Genomic DNA, 22947 nt, shown 5'->3' with positions numbered 1-22947 from the left:
TAGTTCTTCTTCATTTTCTGCCATAAGGGTGGTGTCATCTGCATATCTGAGGTTATTGATATTTCTCCTGGCAATCTTGATTCCAGCTTGTGCTTCATCCAGCCCGACATATCACATGATGTACTCTGCATATAAGTTAAATAAGAAGGGTGACAATATACAGCTTTGATGTACTCCTTTCCCAATTTGGAACCACTCTGTTGTTACATGTCCAGTTCTAACTGTTGCTTCTTGACCTGCATACAGATTTCTCAAGAGGCAGGTCAGGTAGTTTGGTATTCCCATCTCTTTCAGAATTTTCCAGTTTCTTGGACCCACACAAAGGCTTTGATATAGTTAATAGAGCAGAAGTAGATGTTTTTCTGGAACTCTCCTGCTTTTTCCATGATCAAATGGATGTTGGCAATTTGATCTCTGGCTCCTCTGCCTTCTCTAAAACCAGCTTGAACATCTGGAAGCTCATGGTTCATGCACTGTTTAAGCCTGGCTTGGAGAATTTTGAGCATTATATTGCTAGCATGTGAGATGAGTGAAATTGTGAGGTAGTTTGACCATTCTTTGGCATTGTCCTTCTTTGGAATTGGAATGAAAACTGATCTTTTCCTGTCCTGTGGCCACTACTGAGTTTTCCAAATTTGCTGACATATTGAGTGAAGTACTTTCACAGCATCAGCTTTTAGGATTTGAAATAGCTCAACTGGAATTTGACCACCTGCTCTAGCTTTGTTCATAGTAATGCTTCCTAAGGCCCACATTCCAGGATGTCTGGCACTAGGTGAGTATTGAAGATCTTTTTTGTACAGTTCTTCTGTGTATTCTTGCCACCTCTTAACATCTTCTGCTTCTGTTACATCTATACCATTTCTGTCCTTTATTATGCCCATCTTTGCATGAAATGTTCCCTTGGTATCTCTGATTTTCTTGAAGAGATCTCTAGTCTTTCCCATTCTATTGTTTTCCTCTATTTCTTTGCATTGATCACTGAGGAAGGCTTTCTTAATTCTCCTTGCTATTCTTTGGAACTCTGCATTCAAATGAGTATATATTTCCCTTTCTCCTTTGCATTTAGCCTCCTTTCTTTTCTCAGCTATTTGTAAGGCCTCCTCAGACAACCATTTTGCCTTTTTTCATTTCTTTTTCTTGGGAATGGTCTTGATCCTTGCCTCCAGTACAATGTCACAAACTTTTGTCCATAGTTCTTCAGGTACTCTATCAGATCTAATCCCTTAAATCTATTTATCACTTCCACTGTATAATTGTAAGGGATTTGATTTAGGTCATACCTAAATGGTCTAGTGGCTTTCCCTACTTTCTTCAATTTAAGTCTGAATTTGGCAATAAGGAATTCATCATCTGAGCCAGTCGCTCCCAGTCTTGTTTTTGCTGACTGTATAAAGCTTCTCTATCATTGGCTGCAAAGAATATAATCAATCTGATTTTGGTATTGACCATCTGGTGATGCCCATGTGTGTAGAGTCTTATCTTGTGTTTTTGGAAGAGGATGTTTGCTATGACCAGTGCGTTCTCTTGGCAAAACTCTGTTCACCTTTGCCTTGCTTCATTTTGTACTCCAAGACCAAATTTGCCTGTTACTCCAGGTATCTCTTGACTTCCTACTTTTGCATTCCAGTACCCTGTAAAGAAAAGGACATCTTTTTGGAGTCTTAGTTCCAAAAGATCTTGTAGTTCATCATAGAACCATTCAACTTCAGCTTCTTCAGCATTAATGATTGGGGCATAGACTTGGAGTACTGTGATATTGAATAGTTTGCCTTGGAAATGGACATAGATCATTCTGTCATTTTTGAGATTGCATCCAAACACCACATTTCAGACTCTTTCGTTGACTATGATGGCTACTCCATTTCTTCTAAGGGATTCTTGCCCACAGTAGTAGATATAATGGTCATCTAAGTTAAATTCATTCATTCCAGTCCATTTTGGTTCACTGATTGCTAAAATGTCGATGTTCACTCTTGCTATCTCCTGTTTGACCACTTCCAATTTACCTTGATTCATGGACCTAACATTCCAGGTTCCTATGCAATATTGCTCTTTACAATATTGTCCTCCTAATGGGAGAGACTGACTGAGGGGTTTACTGGGTCTTGTTCTGATGGGCACTGCCATTCTCAGAAATCTTTAATCCAATTTTCTGTTGATTGACAGGGCTGTGTTCTCTTCCTGTTGTTTGACCCAAAGCCAAACTATGGTGGAGGTAATGAAGATAAATCTCCTTCACAAGGTTTCATGCATTGGTGTACTCCATACCCCTGACCCTGTAGCAGGCCACTGCCAAGCCACACCTCCACCAGAGACTCCTGGACACCCATGGGCAAGTCGGGGTCAGTCTCTTGTCGGGTCACTCCTCCTTTTTCCTGGGTCTTGGTGTGCACAAGGTTTTGTTTGTGTCCTCCAAGAGTCTGTTTCCCCAGCCCTGTGTAAAATAAAAGTATAAGCAGAAGTAATATCTGTCATTTCTAGGCTGAAGTTTTAGTAATGAGTGTGCAATTTGCCAGACTTCTCAGGTGGTGCTAGTGGTAAAGAACTCACTTGCCAACGCAGGAGATGTAAGAGATGCAGTTTTGATCCCTGGATTGATAAGATTTCCCGGAGAAGGAAATGACAACCTACTCCAGTATTCTTGCCTGAGAAATCCATGGACAAGGAGCCTGGTGGACTACAGTCCATTCGGTTGCAAAGAGTCAGACACGACTGAGCAACTAACCTTCCATTCTTTCCATTGGCAAATGTACACCGTAAAAATGGAGGCTCCTGCATCCTGAGTGCTTGAGTCAGGATGGTGGAGAGCAGAGCTTCCAAGCTGGCCTGTGATGGTCATAAGGAAGGGATGAGAAATAAGCATTTTTACTTTGAGGCACTGCAATTATTTAGCTGTTTGATACTGTGGAACAACTTTGTTTATCATGACTCATAACTTGATCTGAGGCACTTTTGCTTGTTTTCCAATTTTTGACTGTGTTCTAGATACATAAGCAATTATCATAGCCAACATTTTTTCTTTCTTTTTGGAAGATTAAAACTGATTTTTGAATAAGAACTCCAAGGGCAATGAGTATGTTCAAAGCATTCTGAACAAAGCTTTCAGTTCATTGCTTTCAAGCCTTTTGCAGTCATTTTGATGACTCTGAATACCTATTGGACTCAGGTCTAAAGGGCAACATTTCTGTACAGTGACAAGAATTTCTGTGATGCTGCCAAAATGTTCATGGACAGAGGAGCCTGGCAGGCTACAATCCCTGCAGTTGCAGAGTCAGACACGACTGAGCAACTAACCTTGCATTCTTTCCATTGGCAAATGTACACCATAACATTGGAGGCTACTGCCTTCTGAGTGTCTGAGTCAGGATAGTGGAGAGCAGAGCTGCCAAGCTGGCTTGTGATAAAACTCACTTGCATTTATCATAACAGAAAATTTGTTGAGGTTTCCTTAACTAGCTCTCAACTGTCTAGGTGCTGCTTTTTTGGTGGATTAGCTTCCGCAAGACAGGGTGCTTCAAGACAGAAGAGCTAGAAATATTCTATGGTATAGCCACAACATACTCTGTCCCAAGAGTGGTGGCAAAGAGACTCCAGTCCCACCCAATTTCCTAAACCTATGTGCATTGCAACTTAAAAATCCACACCAATCTGAAAGCATATGGATGCCATTTATTTCATTTCCTTTGCAGAAGAGTACTTCGGGAAACACTTCTCACTTTCCCCACCCCTCTGTCTTATCATTTGAAGGCTACAGAGGAATTAAATTCATCTTGAAAGAGTGTTTATGAATTAGATTGTGACCATTACTTAAATGATTAAATACTCAAGAGAGATAATGCAACCCAGAGACCATGTCACAAGAGGGAACTGTGGTTATCGTCAATTACTGTTCATTTTCTATAAACATGGCTATGAGCCAACCTTGGAGGGGAAATGTGCAGTTGGTAAATGACGTATTTGGCATCTCCATCTGTTTCTTTCCTTACTCCTTTAGCATTTGTTCTGGATTCATTATGCTTCTCTGAGCACCAAACTCCTATCATATAAGGACCTCACAAACTTCCTCCCAATCTGAAAACACAGCCCTATGTCTCTCATCATATTAGGGCATCATTGCAGAGCTACAGCCAGAGTACTAAGGAATCAGATCTTTGAAATGGATTCTAGTCTCCAGAAAAAAGTCCAGGATAGGTTTGGAAGATGTTAAGCAGTTTTCTTAAGCTTACTTATTGCTTTCAGATGAATAAAGCATAGCAAAGGTCACCAATTAATTACATATGGATTTGGGGTATTAGAGGATGGTCATTCATGAAGAACCTTTTGGAGAGCAATAATTAAAGAGCCTATTTCTTAGTTAACACTGTAATTGACTCCGCCACATCTGTTCCACTCTGCCCACCGTGTGTTGACATCATGCTGCTTGAAGAGTTAGCCTCAGCTTCAGGGGTGGGACCTGCATAGTCTAAGCCAATCATAGCAATCCTATTTCACTTAATATTATTGATAGTGTTGGGTGCTTAGTCATGTCTGATTCTGCAACCCACAGACTGTAGCCCGCCAGGCTCCTCTGTCCATGGGATTTCCCAGGCAAATATACTGGAGTGGGTTGCCATTTCCTCCTCCAGGGAATCTTCCCAACCCAGAGATCAAACCCCCGTCTCCTGCATCTCCTGCATTGAAAGAGGATTCTTTACCTCTGAGCCACCATTACTCAATTCTATTCCACTTATCCTGGCAAATATCTCAGGGATTAGCCAGTTAGCATAAAGCTTTATTCAGGAGCATGCAAATCACCTAACTCAGGGCAATAGATGGAAGAAGTTCTAGCCAATAACCCCTGGTCGATGAGGTATATGAACCAAGTAAGTTGTATCACTTCCAAGTCAAATACTTGATTGCCAGCATAAGGACTTTGGGTGTTTTGTTCTCTCTGCTGTAGTGCATTGCTGAGTTCCTACATGAAGGACAGTAAACCAAAAAGTCTTTAGAGCTGAAACAGACTTAGATGAGTGAGAAACAAAGCTTTTGTCATTAAGTACTGAGACCTGGGATCTCGTTGTTACTGTAGAAATAGGGTGCATCTATGGTAAAAGCTTAGCAGTTGCATGGCAGAAGATGAGGCAATTGATATCAGTTAGCAGGATATTGATCCATTTTATGGCAGTGACAAAATAATTGGCAAAACTGTTATACAGTCGATGTACTTGTGGCTCTATAAGAAAGGTTGGAAAACGGATCACCAGTAGTGCTCAGTGATTGCTGTTGGCTGCTATTGACAAGTCATTATAAGAGAAATAAACTCAGGAAAGAACTGATTTGAAATTCAATTTTAAAGCAGAATTTAAAGGGACAAGATGAAACTCAGAAATTCAAAACCAGGCTGGGTTGGAAAAGGCACCTGCTTATTATCTCCAAACAGTCAAAATAAAAGCACAAATCATGATAGTCAAAAATGTCCAGTAAAATTTTCATGTGATTAGCTGTTCTCAGGGCAAACATTAGACTAAAGAGGTGATGTCTTTTACTTACGTAAATTTTCTCAATGAAAAGATTGCATTCAAGATGAGGCTTTGCCACAGAAGTTCTACGATCTCAAAACGGGTCCATAGTCAATCAAAAGAAACATGTCTATAATTGAGAAAATGAAGAAATATAGTTGATATGAAAACTAAGTCTCAAATGAACTGTGTTCCTGGCTACTGGTCCACAGAGCTAACTTAAATAGACAAGAAACCTACTAAGACTTTTAGGAACTTGTACCATAAGTGTAGACAGAAGTATTCCACATTTAGTCAAACTTGACAACCAGACTTTTACCAGCAAGAAAGAGAAAGATACAATGCCCGCTTTGAGCCAGAGAGACTGAGGAAGACAAAAAGGAAGACTGGCCAGAGAGTGGAGCCAGATAGCACAGTGAAAAATGGATTTGGGAGCTCCCCTTAAATTGCAGAGTTGGGAACTAATTAAAGAACATTCCACACTACAGAAGAATTCTAATCAATATCTTTCAAATGCTTTAGGATTGCTGTGGATTAGTGATTTCTGGGAGTCTTCCATTCTTTCTCTTTCTGACTGTGAATGTTTATTGCTGCTATCCTGTCTTTGTTCCACTAACATGTAATATATGCTGATTGTGTGATGATGAGCACTGTGAGTGCAGGGGTGTAATACGTTTGATTAGTTTAAAGGTTTCTAGAAAAGACTGGCAGAAACAATAATGCTAACCAAATATTTTGTGAGATTTTCTACATTTTCCAGGCCTATTGCAGTTAGACAAGGCCACATAACCTGTTCTGCTCCTATAAGGAACGTATTTATTTCATTTCTAAGATAAAGTAGTTAATTGCTAGAGTAGGAGGATATAGTGTTATCTGCTTAGAGACTAAGAAAGCCTCATTTTGACCTGGGGAGTCATGGCATTGAAACAGTCACCATATAAAAGGTATTTGCCATAAAAAGTTATCATGAAGTCAGTAAATCTATCATAGTTTTCACATGAACTTAAAGAAAATTGTCATTGTATTAATCTACTGAGGTTCAGGGTCTTCCATTGTGCCTGCTTCCTTTTTATTGATTTGAATACAGCATCACTGATTAGGGTTTCCTAGGTAGCACAGTGGTAAAGCATCCACCTGCCAAAGCAGGAGACACAAGAGACACGGTTTCAATCCCTGGGTCAGGAAGATCCCTGGAGAAGGAAATGGCAACCCACTCTAGAATTCTTGCCTGGAGAATTCCATGGACAGAACCTAGCAGTCCATGGGGTTGCAAAGATTTGGACACAACTTAGTGGCTGAACAAAAATGGAATAGTTTCTCTGGAGAATCTTGACTAATACAGAGAATAATTACTTTAAACTTATCCATCCCACCATCTTCCATGTCCTCCCCTTCTATCATAGAAAATGATTTTTAAAACTACATTTTCTAGAATGCTTTATAGCTAAAATTTAGTTATGAGTGAGATTCTATTAATATGTTGCACTTCCAGTATTTTTTACAGAGTGAGGAAAAAGCTTCTTTCAAATAAGGTCTAACAGATACATAATTTTTTTCAGTTGGTTCTTCTACATTCCTGTGTCTAGTAAGTGAAACACTAAAAGACAGCTGTTTTTCTAGCAGCTGCAAAAACTATCCTCCTCTCTGTATCAAAATCACAGTGATACAACCCTAAAGTCCAGGTGCCTCTCTTAACATTTACTTCTCTAGCCTTCTGACAGTTTTCTAAGTACGGATTTCATTTTGCTTGATATACCTAGAGAAATTTCTGTTTCCTACATTAAATCTACCTGGTAAAATAATGCCATATTTACTAAGCTACTAAAATCAAAGGAAAATTACGATCAGTTATGGTAGATGCTAGCTACTGTAATATAGAGAAACTAAAACATTGTTAAGGAAAAAAGAAAAATTCTTTTCTCTTTTGTGTAACAGTCCAGTGAGTGTGAGTGCTAAATCACTTCAGTTTGTATCTGACTCTTTGCAATGCTATGGACTGTAGCAGGCCAGGTTCCTCTGTCCATAGGATTCTCCAGGCAAGAATATTGGAGTGGGTTGCCATGCCCTCCTCCAGGGGATCTTCCCAACCCAGGGATCAAATGCGAGTTATCTCCTGTATTGCCAGGTGAGTTCTTTACCATTAGCACCACCTGGGAAGCCCAAATAGTCTAGTTCAGTTCAGTTCAGTTCATTTGCTCAGTAGCGTCCGACTCTTTGTGACCCCCATGAATTGCAGCATGCCAGGCCTCCCTGTCCATCACCAACTCCCGGAGTTCACTCAGACTCAGGTCCATTGAGTCAGTGATGCCATCCAGCCATCTCATCCTTCGTCGTCCCCTTCTCCTCCTGCCCCCAATCCCTCCCAGCATCACAGTCTTTTCCAGTGAGTCAATGCTTCACATGAGGTGGCCAAAGTACTAGAGTTTCAGCTTTAGCGTCATTCCTTCCAAAGAAATCCCAGGGCTGATTTCCTTCAGAATGGACTGGTTGGATCTCCTTGCAGTCTAAGGGGCTCTCAAGAGTCTTCTCCAACACCATAGTGCAAAAGCATCAATTCTTTGGCGCTCAGCTTTCTTCACTGGATGAGAGAGTCCAACTCTCACATCCATACCTGACCACTGGAAAAACCATAGCCTTGGCTAGACAGACCTTTGTTGGCAACGTAATGTCTCTGCTTTTCAATGTGTTATCTAGGTTGGTCATAGCTTTCCTTCCAAGGAGTAAGCGTCTTTTAATTTCATGGCTGCAGTCACCATCTGTAGTGATTTTGGAGCCCAAAAAAATAAAGTCTGACACTGTTTCCACTGCTTCCCTGTCTATTTCCCATGAAGTGATAGGACCAGATGCCATGATCTTTGTTTTCTGAATGTTGAGTTTTAAGCCAACTTTTTCACTCTCCACTTTCACTTTCATCAAGAGGCTTTTTAGTTCCTCTTCACTTTCTGCCATAAGGGTGGTGTCATCTGCATATCTGAGGTTACTGATATTTCTCCTGGCAATCTTGATTCCAGCTTGTGCTTCTTCCAGTCCAGCATTTCTCATGATGTACTCTGCATATAAGTTAAATAAGCAGGGTGACAATAGACAGCCTTGACGTACTCCTTTTCCTATTTGGAACCAGTCTGTTGTTCCATGTCCAGTTCTAACTGTTGCTTCCTGACCTGCATATAGATTTCTCAAGATGCAGGTCAGGTGGTCTGGTATTCTTATCTCTCAGAGATATGTAAATTATTTTATTATGTGGATAACACGTGCATGTATATTGTCAAAAAGGAGTAATCTTCCATTAGGAAAATTGTGCTTCTTCTTGTCAAACATTTTGCAAACAAGCTTTGGAGTTGTGCCTATAGAAGCTGTACACTTGAATATTGTAGAGGACAGCTGGTACCCATACATCTGGAAAGGGCTTTCAATGCTGTATTAATATGTTAAATCAAATCAGAGGAATAAAAATAAAATGAAGAGGAGAAATTCTTTTGGAAGAGGAGTTTGGTCAAACATAAAGTGTAACACATACTCTTCTTATGCTAAGATTTTTGGAACCCAAATTAATTAGACTTCAAGGAATTTATTAGATGAGAAAACTAAAAATTCCAGGGATAAATATGGCTTCAAGCAAAGCTCAGTTTAGGATCTCAAAACTGTTATCAGTACTGTTATCAGTACTCAATTTTTTTCTTTCCATTTCAGTTTTCTTATTCTCTTTTGCTGTTGTCTAGTCGCTAAGTCATGCCCGACCCTTTTGCAGCCTCATGAACTGCAGCCCACCAGGCTCTTCTGTTCATGGAATTTTCCAGGCAAGAACACAGGAGTGGGTTACCATTTCCTCCTCCAGGGTATCTTCCTGACCCAGGAATCAAACCTATGTCTCCTGCATTGCAGGTGGTTTCTTTACCCCTGAGCCACCAGGGAAGCCTATTCTCTCCTGAGTTCATATGAAATCAATATCTCCCATGTTGGTGCCAAAATGACGCAGGCAATTCCATCTTCTCAGCTACTCAAGAAGGGGCAGATTCTCCTTTTCTAATAAAAGTCCTAGAACTGAGGCTCACAAAAATTAATTAGAATAAGGTCATGAAATTTTTCCTGAGGCATATTCTAGACATGGCTAAAACAATCCGATTTGGTAATATTTCTAAAGGAGATCAGTCCTGGGTGTTCTTTGGAAGGAATGATGCTAAAGCTGAAACTCCAGTACTTTGGCCACCTCATGCGAAGAGTTGACTCATTGGAAATGACTCTGATGCTGGGAGGGATTGGGGGCAGGAGGAGAAGGGGACGACAGAGGATGAGATGGCTGGATGGCATCACCGACTCAATGGATGTGAGTTTGAGTGAACTCCAGGAGTCGGTGATGGACAGGGAGGTCTGGCGTGCTGCAACTCATGGGGTGGCAAAGAGTCAGACACGACTGAGTGACTGAACTAAACTGAACTACTTTGAAGAAGAGGGTAAACTCAGCTCTAACAAAACACTATATTGGATGACGCTGGGCAGCTAAGATCTTTCCCAGTGAAAAATAGGATTTCTTGCTAGGAGCAGAAAGCCTCATTATTAAGCAGGTAATAATGTTTTGAGGCCCATCTCTTTTGATGCTCTTGTTAACACTTCAAATATATAAATTATGTCCTTAAAGTTGGGGCTTCTGATTTTATAAGTTAATTATTAGCATCAACTTTAGTAATCTTATTGAATAAAAAACTTTTCTACACCAAACATAGAAAACAGCACATAATGGGTACATGTTAGACATCTGTTGTGTAAGTGGGTTTTCACTTATCAGTTAATTTATCAGTTATCTATTGCCACATAAAAATACCCCAAACATTATGGTTTGAAACAGTAGCTATTTGTTTGCTCAAGATTCTATGGGTCAGCTTTCAGGTGGGCCATCTCACCTCTATTGTCAATTGGACTCAGTTATGCATTTGTCTAGGCAAGGCTATGGTTTTTCCAGTGGTCATGTATGGATGTGAGTTGGACTGTGAAGAAAGCTGAGCACTGAAGAATTGATGCTTTTGAACTGTGGTGATGGAGAAGACTCTTGAGAGTCCCTTGGACTGCAAGGAGATCCAACCAGTCCATCCTAAAGGAGATCAGTCCTGGGCGTTCATTGGAAGGACTGATGTTGAAACTGAAACTCCAATACTTTGGCCACCTCATGCGAAGAGTTGACTCATTGGAAAAGAGCCTGATGCTGGGAGGGATTGGGGGCAGGAGGAGAAGGGGACGACAGAGGATGAGATGGCTGGATGGCATCACCGACTCGATGGACGTGAGTCTGAGTGAACTCCGGGAGATGGTGATGGACAGGGAGGCCTGGTGTGCTGCGATTCATTAGGTCGAAAAGAGTTGGACATGACTGAGTGACTGAACTGAACTGAACTGATGCATTTGTAGTCAGTTCTCAACTGGCATGTATGTTTCAACAGTTGTGACTTTTTTTCCTGGCTGGTCTCAGAGGACCTTACTCACACGCCTGGATTTTTCTGGAGAGATAAGGGATGACTGAACCACACATCTGTCGTCAACATGCAGAGTGTGGCCACACCACAGTCATTCTGCTGTCTTTTACTTCATAGTGACTGTTTAAAAAGTACTGAAGCAAGGAAAGCTCCAGTGCACAAATAGTTTTAAGGCTCTTGTTAACACAGTGTTTGTCAATATCCCACTGGCTAATGTAAATCACGAGTAATGGAAAGATAGATTCTGCCTCTTGACAAGAGGAGCTGAAAAATCTGATGGCCATGTTATCTTTCACTTTACCAAAGTTCAGCTATGTTCACAACTATTTGCATTTCTCCTATCTACAAATAAGTTACAGTCTTCAAAGGCTCCAATAATGTCTCCATAAATTTTGCCATCAGGCTGAAAAACTATTATTTTGTAATCAGTATCTGGTCTAAGATGGATATGGTTTCTAAGATTCAGTGACATGTAAAATAGAAAGTAAATTACTCACCCTTATTCTGCACATGGACAAAACAGTCACATTAGATACTCCCATTTCAAAAAAGGACTTCCCTAGTAGCTCAGCTGGTAAAGAACCCGCCTTCAATTCGAAAGACCCTGGTTTGATTCCTAGGTGGGGAAGATCCACTGGAGAAGGAATAGGCTACCTATTCCAGTATTCCTGGGCTTCCGTGGTGGCTCAGCTGGTAAAGAATCTGCCTGAAATGTGGGAGACTTGGGTTCAGTCCCTGGGTTGGGAAGATCTCCTGGAGAAGGGCACAGCTACCCACTCCAGTATTCTGGCCTGGAGAATTCCATGGACTGTATAGTCTATGGGGTTGCAAAGAGTCAAACGCGACTGAGCGGCTTTCACTTTCATTTCAAAAAGAAGGAATAAAAATTACTGGTCCATAGCAGTTGTGAAATTAAGCCAGGCATGTAGTATGTAGTCTTATGTAGTCTTATGTAGTCTTTAAGCATGCTCCTTGAAGAGCAAATTCCTTAGTCTACTTTTCTCTATACTTTTCATTTCTGTCCTCAGAGTCATCCTTCCTTTTTAAACAAGGAATACCCAGGTAGCTTGCTCAACCTGCTATCTACCTCTGAAAAGTTTGGGACCAAAACATTTTCCAATTTGAATTAACTCTCTCACTTTTAATACAAGTGGTAGTTCTTTAGTTGCCACTACATTAAAAAAAAAAAAAAATCCATGGGTTTCCTATGAATCCACAAAAAGCATATGTCATATCAGCTAAGGCATATCCACATTTCTTTTTTTTTTTTTCATTTTTTTATTTTATTTTATTTTTAGACTTTACATAACTGTATTAGTTTTGCCAAATATCAAAATGAATGTCATATCAGCTAAAGTAAGTGACATGAGCAAACCCAGATTTAAAAGATGGAGGAATAGTTTCTAACTCTTGACGGAAGGAGTTGCATATTTTTATGACTGTCTCATTAAATCTACCACACAATAGGAGGTTTAAATATTTGCTAGAAAATGCTCATCTTTATTTCCAGAAGTAAAAATGCTAGTTTGTAATATTAAGCCCCTGATTCTTTATGTTCATTGACTTTTCCACCAAATAAACTTACTGCCAATTAACATCCAGCATTAAGTTAAATCAGGCAAACAAAAGAAAAAAAAAAAAAGTGGGATGTATAAAATGATTAGACATGAAACACAAAAGAATAGTTTCCCATATCCTTTTCCTTAGATATGGTCTTTAAAAATCCTCAGAACAACATCATAAATCCCAGAATTCTGAACTTAGCATTAATACTGACTTCAAATTTTGGGTTTAAAATAATTTATATGCTGCTGCAGCTGCTAAGTCACTTCAGTCATGTCTGACTCTGTGCGACCCCATAGACGGCAGCCCACCAGGCTCCGCCATCCCTGGGATTCTCCAGGCAAGAACACTGGAGTAGGTTGCCATTGCCTTCTCCAATTTATATGCAATTACAAACTAATCCAAAGATAGCCTTGTAGACCTTCTCACTATCATAAGACATAATAGTTACTTACTCTTTGAGTAAAAAGGAACATTCCTCTACCTTTCAGGTGGCTCAGATGGTAAAGAATCCACCTGCAATGTGGGAGACCTGGGTTTGATCCCTGGGTTGGGAAGATCCTCTGTTGGAGGGCATTGCAACCCACTCTTTCCATTGCTTGTGATTTACATTAGCCAATGGGATATTGACAAACACTATATTAACGAGAGCCTTAAAAGCATTTACACTGGGGCTTTTCTTGCTTCGATGCCTTTTAAACAGTCACCATAAAGTGAAAGACAGCAGAATGACTGCGGTCAGAGGAGCCTGGAAGGCTACAGTCCATGGGGTTACAAAGAATCAAACACCACTGAGTACTAAGCACACAGCACAGTGTTAGCATTATATTGCATTTCATTTAGGATACTGAAATTCACTGCTATAAAGTTGTTAGAAAGGACAGTGGAAATTTCTGAAAGCCAATACATATTTCCAAGTCTATCATTAAAGGTCAGCATACTTATACAGTTTCTATAGAAACCATATTTCAATAATTCAGTATCTAAAATAAAATCACCTTGAAGCAAACTAAAAATATTCATATATTGTATTATAGGATATAAGATCTAAAGCAATGATTCAGTGAAATAAAAATGCAAAATGCCTCATTTTTCCTAAGTTGCTTAGTAGATCATATGAACTATAAACATTTTTTTTAATTTGATAAACATTACAATTACTTCTTTCTAGTCCCTCAATGCAATCTATTTTCTATCTTCAGACATGGGGTGGGAGAGGAGGTATGTAACTATAAGAATGGAGGCACAGTTGTATGGAAAACTCAATCTTCCTTCTGAAAGTTCATATTCAAGAGAAGAAATCTACATACAATAATTTGAATCAAACTATGACAAATATACCAAATTTTATTAAGAACTTTATCAATTCAAAACACTTGAACTTAACACATACTTACTCATTGTTAGACCCTGTATTGGGTTCTGGGAATGAGGTTGTCATATTAGCATTTTATGGCATTTAATTTAATTGCCTAATAAAAATAAAGGTTACAAACAAAACTCTACACATGAATATTTACCATAGACTTACTAATAATTACCAAAACTTGGAAGAAGCCAAGATATTATCTAGTAGATGAATGGATAAATGTGGTACATCCAGACAATTGAGTATTATTCAACACTAAAAGTAAATGAGTTATCAAGTCATACATGAAAAGATATGGGAGAGCCTTAAAGGCATATTTAAGAAGAAGTCAGTCAGAAAAGGCTACACAGTCTATTACTCCAACTATATGACATTATGAAAAAGACAAAACTGTGGAAACAGTAAAAGGATTAGCCAACAGCTAGAGCAAGGGCTAGAGAGTAATAGGCAGAGCACAGAAGGCTTTTTTTAAAGCCGTGAAAATGCTCTGAATGATAACCATAGCGATAGACAGCGTGTCATCATATATTTGTTCAGACACATAGAATGTAGAACACCAGGAGTGAGCCAGAACTTAAACTGTGGACTTTGAACAATTACGGTGTGTTAGTGTGGATCTTTCAATTTTACCAACTGTTCCACTCTGGTGGGCATGTTGATAATGGGGGAAGCTATGGCACGTGTGGGGGCAGGAGGTGTGTGGGGAACCTCTGTGCCTTCCTCTCATGTTTGTTTGAAACTAAAATTGCTCCAATGAAAACAATTTTGAAAGAGACAGGAGGATGGGAAAGAATGAAAAAAAAAAAAAGAGAGAGAGAGAGAGAAGGAAGGAAAGAAGGAAGGCAGGAAATTATGCTTAGTTTCAAATGTTCACTAAAAATAACCTGATATAAAACTTAATTCTATTTTTTTAATGCTCTACACCTTAAACTAATACAACATTGGTAATCAACTATAATATAAAATAAAAACATAAAAGAGGAAAAAGGAATAAATGATTTCAGTATTATTGATAACTAAAATTTAGACAGTTTCTGTTTTTCTTAAAAAAGTTAAACCCTCTGCTAAAATATATGCCTGTTAGAAACAATTGTTAAGACAATGAGAAACAGAAAATTCTATTTCAATTTAGAGAATGGAGCAAGGTGTAGTAGAGGAGAAGACATTTGTATTGGACCTTGGAATATACATAGAAAAATGTGATATTCCAATAAGTGGATTCCAGAATTTTTCTTTTCTACCTTTAGTATATCTTCTATTTTAAAGCACTTTAAAACTGAGCCCATCTATAGCAGTTTAACTTCACAACCAGGATAGAGAACTGAGACTATCTGGGTCACCATTTGAATCTGTAGACTGATCAAATATAGATGATGGGGTAGATGATGCCTACCCCATCAAAGTGGGTAGGCATCATCCAATCTATTCAGGGCTCAAATAGAACAAAAAAGGGAGGAAAAAAGGATTTTCTCTCTCTTTTTTATATGTGTGGGCCCAGTAGCTCAGTGGTGTCTGACTGTTTGTGACACCACAGACTGTAGCCTGCCAGGCTCCTCTGTTCACGGGATTTTACAGGCAAGAATACTGGGGTAGATTGCCATTACCTGCTTTAGGGGACCTTCCCAACCCAGAGACTGAACCCGCATCTCTTGAGTCTCCTACACTGGAGGGCTGATCACCGTTTGCCACCCCCACCCCCCTCCACCCAGGAAGCCCTTCTTTAGATGTAACATTCACCTAACAATTTATTAATTCTAGCCTTGCTTAGTTAACAGGTCATTCTGGTAGACTTGTGAGAGAGTGAACTTTTGACAGTCTTGGAGTATCTACTAACATTCAGACACTATTGCCATCATGGATCAACATTCTTCACTCAGAGAGTCCATTTCTCTGAGGGCATGAGGCTTTCCACTGAGGGCTGTCATGACCAAGTGGTGCTCTCTTTTCCTGACATAGGTCCACAGACAGAAGAGCCTGAAGGGCTAGAGTCCATAGGGTCACAAAAAGTCGGACACAACTGCGTGACTCTCAGAGGTTAAAGTGTCTGCCTCCAATGCGGGAGACCTGGGTTCGATCCCTGGGTTGGAAAGATCCCCTGGAGAAGGAAATGGTAATGAACTCCAGTATTCTTGCCTGGAGAATTCCATGGACGGAGAAGCCTGGTAGGCTACAGTCCATGGGGTCACAAAGAGTCAGACAAGACTGAGCGACTTCACTTTCACTTTCACTTTCAAAGCCCTGATATTATTGTTAAATACTGTTGGTTAAAATTTGATTATACAACAGGATTGTGCCTCCATCAAGATGAAATAGATTCATTTTCCCCTTTTCCTCCTATTAAGTACAGCTAAAACCCTGAACAGAAGGTAATCTATTGGAGAAAGGAATGGCAAACCACTTCAGTATTCTTCCCTTGAGAACCCCATAAATAGTATGAAAAGGGAAAAAGATATGACACTGAAAGATGAACTCCACAATGTGGAAGGTGTCCAATATGCTACTGGAGAAGAGTGAAGAAATAACTCCAGAAAGAATGAAGAGATGGAGCCAAAGCAAATACAATGCCCAGTTGCAGATGTGACTGGTGATAGAAGCAAGGTCCGATGCTGTAAAGAGCAGTATTGCATAGGAACCTGGAATGTTAGGTCCATGAATCAAGGCAAATTGGAAGTGATCAAACAGGAGATGGCAAGAGTGAACATTGACATTTTAGGAATCAGTGAACCAAAATGGACTGTAATGGGTGAGTTTAACTCAGATGACCATTATATCTACTACTGTGGGCAAGAATCTCTTAGAAGAAATGAAGTAGCCCTCATGTCAACAAAAGAGTCTGAAATGCAGTACTTGGATGCAATGTCAAAAATGACAGAATAATCTCTGGCCGTTTCCAAGCCAAACCATTCAATATCACAGTAATCCAAGTCTATGCTCCTACCAATAATGCCAAAGATGCTGAAGTTGAATGGATCTATGAAGCCCTACAAGACCTTCTAGAACTAACATACCAAAAAGATATCCTCTTCATTAAAAGGGGACTGGATGCAAAAGTAGGAAGTCAAGAGATACCTGGAGTAACAGGTACATTTGGCCTTGGAGTACACAATGAAGCAGGTCAAAGACTAAGAGAGTTTTGTCAAGAGAATGCACTGGTCATAGGAAACACCTTCTTCCAACAACACAAGAGAAGACTCTACAAATGGACATCACCAGATGGTCAATACCAAAATAGATTGACTATATTCTTTGCAACCAAAGATGTAGAAACTCTATACAATCAGCAAAAACAAAACTGGGACCTGATTGTGGCTCAGATGATGAATTCCTTATTGTCAAATTCAGACTTAAACTGAAGAAAGTAGGGAAAACCACTAGACCATTCAAGAATGACCTAAATCAAATCTCTTGCAGTATTATAGTGAAAGTGACAAATAGATTTAAGGGATTAGATCTGATAGACAGAATGCCTGAAGAACTATGGACAGAGGTTCATGACATTGTACAGGAGGCAGTGATCAAGACCATCCCCAAGAAAAAGACATACAAAAAGGCAAAATGGTTGTATGAGGAGGCCTTACAAATAGCTGAGAAAAGAAGAGAAGCTAAAGGCAAAGGAGAAAAAGCAAGATATACCCATTTGAATGCAGAGTTTGAAAGAATAGCAAGGAGAAATAAAAAAAGCCTTACTCGGTGATCAATGCAAAGAAATAGAGGAAACCAATGGAATGAAAAAGACTAGAGATCTCTTCAAGAAAATTAGAGATATCAAGGGAACATTTCATGCAAAGATGGGCACAATAAAGGACATAAATGGTATGGACCTAAACAGAAGCAAAAGATATTAAGAAGAGGTGGCAAAAATACACAGAAGAACTATACAAAAAAAGATCTTCATGACCCAGATAACCATGATGGTGTGGTCACTCACCTAGAGCCAGACATCCTGGAATGCAAAGTCAAGAAGGCCTTAGGAAGTATCACTACGAATAAAGCTAGTGGAGGTGATAGAATTCCAGTTGAGCTATTTCAAATCCTAAAAGCTGATGCTGTGAAAATGCTGCACTCAAATTTGGAAAACTCAGCAGTGGCCACAGGCCTGGAAAAGGTCAGTTTTCATTCCAATCCCAAAGAAAGGCAACGCCAAAGAATGCTCCAACTACCACTCAATTACCACCAAAGTAATGCTCAAAATTATCCAAGCCAGGCTTCAACAGTATGTGAACCATGAACTTCCAGATGTTCAAGCTGGATTTAGAAAAGGCAGAGGAACTAGAGACCAAATTGCCAACATCCATTGGATCAATGAACAAGCAAGTGAGTTCCAGGTAAATGTCTACTTCCGCTTTATTGGCTATGCCAAAGTCTTTGACTGTGTGGATCACAAGAAACAGGAAAATTTCTTAAAGAGATGGGAATACCAGACCACCTGACCTGCCTCCTGAGAAATCTGTATGCAGGTCAAGAACAATAGTTAGAACTGGACATGGGACAGACTGGTTCCAAATCAGAAAAGGAGTACATCAAGGCTGCATATTGTCATCCTGCTTATTTAACTTATATGTAGAATACATCATGAGAAATGGTGGGCTGGATGAAGCACAAGCTGGAATCAAGACTGCCAGGAGAAATATCAATAACCTCAGATATGCAGATGACACCACCCTTATGGCAGAAAGTGAAGAAGAACTAAAGAGCCTCTTGATGAAAGTGAAAGAGGAGAATGAGAAAGTGGCTTAAAACTCATCATTTGGAAAACTAAGATCATGGCATCTGGTCCCATCACTTCATGGAAAATAGATGGAGAAACAATGGAAACTGGGAGAGACTTTATTTTCTTGGGCTCCAAAATCACTGAAGATGGTGACTACAGCCATGAAATTAAAAGATGCTTGCTCCTTTGAAGAAAAGCTGTGACCAACCTAGACAGCATATTAAAAAGCAGAATCATTACTCTGCCAACAAAGGTCTGTGTAGTTAAAGCTCTAGTTTTTCCAGCACTCACTTATGGATGTGAGAATAGGACTATAAAGAAAGCTGAGCACTGAAGAATTGATGCTTTTGAACTGTGATATTGGAGAAGACTCTTGAGAGTTTCTTGGACTGCAAGGAGATCCAACCAGTCGTCCTTAAAGAAATCAGTCCTGAATATTCATTGGAAGGACTGATGCTGAAGCTGAACTCCAATACTTTGGCCACTTGATGTGAAGAATTGACTCATTTGAAAAGACTCTGATGCTAGGGAAGATTGAAGACAGGAGGAGAAGGTGATGACAGAGGATGAGATGGTTGGATGGCATCACCAACTTGATGGATATGAGTTTGAGCAAGCTCCGCAAGTTGGTGATGGACAGGGAAGCCTGGTGTGCTGAAGTACATGGGGTCACAAAGAGTTGGACATGACTGTGCAACTGAACTAACAGAAAACCCTGAACATTACATATGTTGCAAATATAGTAACCCTCTGAAAGGTGGAGAAAAGAAATAGAATAGCCAGGGACCTCAGTAAGCAATGGCATCCCACTCCAGTACTCTTGCCTGGAAAATCCCATGGACCGAGGAGCCTGGTAGGCTGCAGTCCATGGAGTCGCAAAGAGTCGGACACGACTGTGCGACTTCACTTTCGCTTTTCACTTTCCTGCATTGGAGAAGGAAATGGCAACCCACTCCAGTGTTCTTGCCTGGAGAATCCCAGGGACAGGGGAGCCTGGTGGGCTGCCGTCTACGGGGTCGCACAGAGTGGGCCACGACTGAAGTGACTTAGTTTTAGCTTTCAGTATTCATAAACAACAAAGCAGTGAGTACACGGGGTTTCTTTTTGTCTCCTACAGCCCAGACTAGGTGCTGGAAAAGCTTGCCATACATATGTGAGATATATATATATACATGCATATATACCTGTGTATATATAATATTTTCAATTTTATTGTTGTTTAGTCACTAAGTCATGTCTCTGTGACCCCATGGACTATAGCTCACCAGACTCCTCTGTGCATGGGATTTTTCAGGTAAGAATACTGGAGTGGTTGCCATTTCCTCCTCCAGGGGATCTTCCTGACCCAGAGATCAAACCCACATCTCTTGTGTTTTCTTCTGCATTAGCAGGCATGTTAATATTTCAATATGTCAATAATAAGAAATCATACATGACAAATAGGAATTGAAGTTCTGCTAAGTGTATATATGCATAGTTATCTGTTCTGCAAATGGATAGCTGTAAAATACACAGTGGACATCAAACACTGGAGCAGATGTGTAAGATTCTAAGATAAATAAGAATATATTCTTCAACATGGGCTCACAATTCTCCAGAGGCTCACAATTTAGGAAGGCAGACAAACAAGTAAGCAAATCATTTCATTTATTGAGACTTTTCTAAGTGCTGGACACTTGGCTAAAGCTAAATACTATTTAATACTCACAATCTTATGAATTAATTTCTCTTATTTTTATTTTATGAAAAGGATAACTAAAGCACTGAAAAGATAAATTATTTTCAAACAATATACAATGAACAAGTAGCAGATCCAGGATTCAAGACTAAGTTTGTACGACTCCAAGTCCAAGCTTTTCACCCCATTCCATCTAGCTTCCCCTATGGTTAGGAGATAATGGGGAAATCCAGTCAGAATTCCTCATGTTTAAGAGAAGGGTTAGAAATAATCACATTTATTTCCCACAACACTTAGCACAGCACCAGGTGCATGCAGGTGCTTGATATGTGTTGAATTGTGTATAATTAAATTTAAAAGGGCTGAATAAATTTAAAACAACAATGTATTTTCTAAACTTACTTGTTTACTATGCACCATAGAGTCTCTATAAAGCATGACACACAGAATATGTTATTTATATTCTTATTATTACCTGCTACTCCTGCTATTTTTCTTTGGAAGCTGGTTCTCCCTCAGTGGTCCCAATCATCACCCCCTCAAACCTTCCTAAATAATCTAAGACTTAATAGCCCATATTTCGGTCACTTAAGTATACTATTTGGAGAAGGCAATGGCACCCCACTCCAGTACTCTTGCCTGGAAAATCCCATGGGGTGGAGGAGCCTGGTAGGCTGTAGTCCATGGGGTCGCTAAGAGTCAGACACGACTGAGCGACTTCCCTTTCACTTTTCACTTTCATGCATTGGAGAAGGAAATGACAACCCACTCCAGTGTTCTTGCCTGGAGAATCCCAAGGACGGGGGAGCCTGGTGGGCTTCCGTCTCTGGGGTCGCACAGAGTTGGACACGACTGAAGCAACTTAGCAGTAGCAGCAGCAAGTATACTATTAATTGCTATTTTGTGAATGAAATATATCCAATTGAACCTATTTATGGAGAAGGAAATGGCAACCCACTCCAGTACTCTTGCCTAGAGAATCCTGTGGACAGAGGAACCTGGTGGGCTGCTGTCCATAGGGTCGCACAGAGTCAGACACGACTGAAGCGACTTAGCATGCATGCATGCATTGGAGAAGGAAATGGCAACCCACTCCAGTATTCTTGCCTGGAGAATCCCAGGGATGAAGGAGTCTGGTGGGCTGCCATCTATGGGGTCGCACAGAGTCAGACACGACTGAAGCGACTTAGCATGCATGCATGCATGAGCCTATTTAGGTTTTCTATTTGTTTTCAGATAGCCCATGTACCACTATGTCAACACATATTTTTTATTTTCCTTTTTCAGCATTTCTGAAATTAATAATAATGTGTTGGCAATTAATTTAAGTTTTAAAACACCTGCTGGGTATTTTAAGCTTTTTATGGTTTCAGAAAGTAGAGGTTAGCATGTGTGCAATATGGAAAGACTTTTATTTCTTTGCTCTCGCTTTTTTAAAAAATTTTTACTGCCACATCAAATTTATACTATATATTCCCATGCTATAAAAATGCCTACTTTCCAAACTATTGCATGTGCAGTTTTATAAGGTGCACCAAAGGGTATTTCCCTTTCCTGCACCGTTTTGATAATCACTCTGCCTTAATGCACGAAGGGGCTCTTTTGTACAATGGATGTTGGAATGTGTTGATAACTTTAACAGACAGTTGTTAAATTGAGCATACATTGAGACAGCAATTTGTGCCAGCTATGAATACAAAGCCTTGCGTGCTACCAGAAGAAACTGACATATTTCAGGAAGGGTGATCACTCGTAATTCATCAGATATTAAATGACAAGATTGGTTTAACGCATTCTATATTTCTCATCCTGGTTGACATGCAACTATTTCACTTGTCCGAGAGTGCAAATCAAAATGGCATCTACTGCTGTGCTCACATTTCAGATCATCAAGGACTATAATAATGGAACAAATATTGTTAAATGTACATTATTGAAACATTCACTTGCATCTTCATCACCATAATTAAATTAGTTGAAAGCATGCAATCGGATCATGGCATGATACTAAGTGCTTCATGTCTTTTATGGAACTATACCAATATCTACAAGTTGAGAAGTTATAACAATTTGAATTAACAAATGCCTGCATCAATATTCACCATCCAATCTGACTTGGTAAATACACTATGGAAGTCCTTCCCTGGTGGCTCAGATGGTAAAGAATCTGCCCACCATGCAGGAGGCCCAGGTTCAATCCCTGGGTAGGGAAGATCCCCCGGAGAAGGGAATGGCTGCCCACTCCAGTATTCTTGCCTGGAGAAGTCCTTGAACAGAATTCCATGGTGAGCTACAGTCCATGGGGTCACAAAAAGTTGAACATGGCTGAGCAACTAACAATTTCACTTTTCATGGAACTCCTGAAGCTCTGGAATGGAGTCTTGTGGTTTATACTTCCGTTCATAAAAGATAGGCACACTCCTCCAAAGACGAAACTAGTGAAAATACAGTCAAGAGTGCTAAAAGCCATAAGATGATAAATTGTGCACTCTATTGCTCCTAAGATTATCGGCAGCTCAAACTACTACTACCAGCCCCAATAGCATCCCTAATGTTGGAGGAAATCATCTCTGATAGTCCTCCCTGCCAGAGACTATTTTGTCTTTGCTTATGTGTGTTTCATTGCTTATAATTACTGTCCTTTCTCTACCTGGTAGAGA

General features: G+C 39.9%; 1 non-coding gene across 1 annotated transcript; it reads left to right on the top strand.

The window, feature by feature from the left end:
• The first annotated feature begins 22427 nt into the window (after positions 1-22427).
• TRNAG-ACC lies at positions 22428-22499 on the top strand. The gene has a single exon. It is a non-coding gene; the product is annotated as a tRNA-Gly (tRNA).
• Positions 22500-22947: the final 448 nt, after the last annotated feature.

This window comes from Bubalus bubalis, chromosome 7 (genome assembly GCF_019923935.1).
Source record: "Bubalus bubalis isolate 160015118507 breed Murrah chromosome 7, NDDB_SH_1, whole genome shotgun sequence".
NCBI lineage: Eukaryota > Metazoa > Chordata > Mammalia > Artiodactyla > Bovidae > Bubalus > Bubalus bubalis.
The sequence above is the reverse complement of the archived record's forward strand: the minus strand, read 5'-3'. Positions and strand labels throughout refer to the sequence as shown.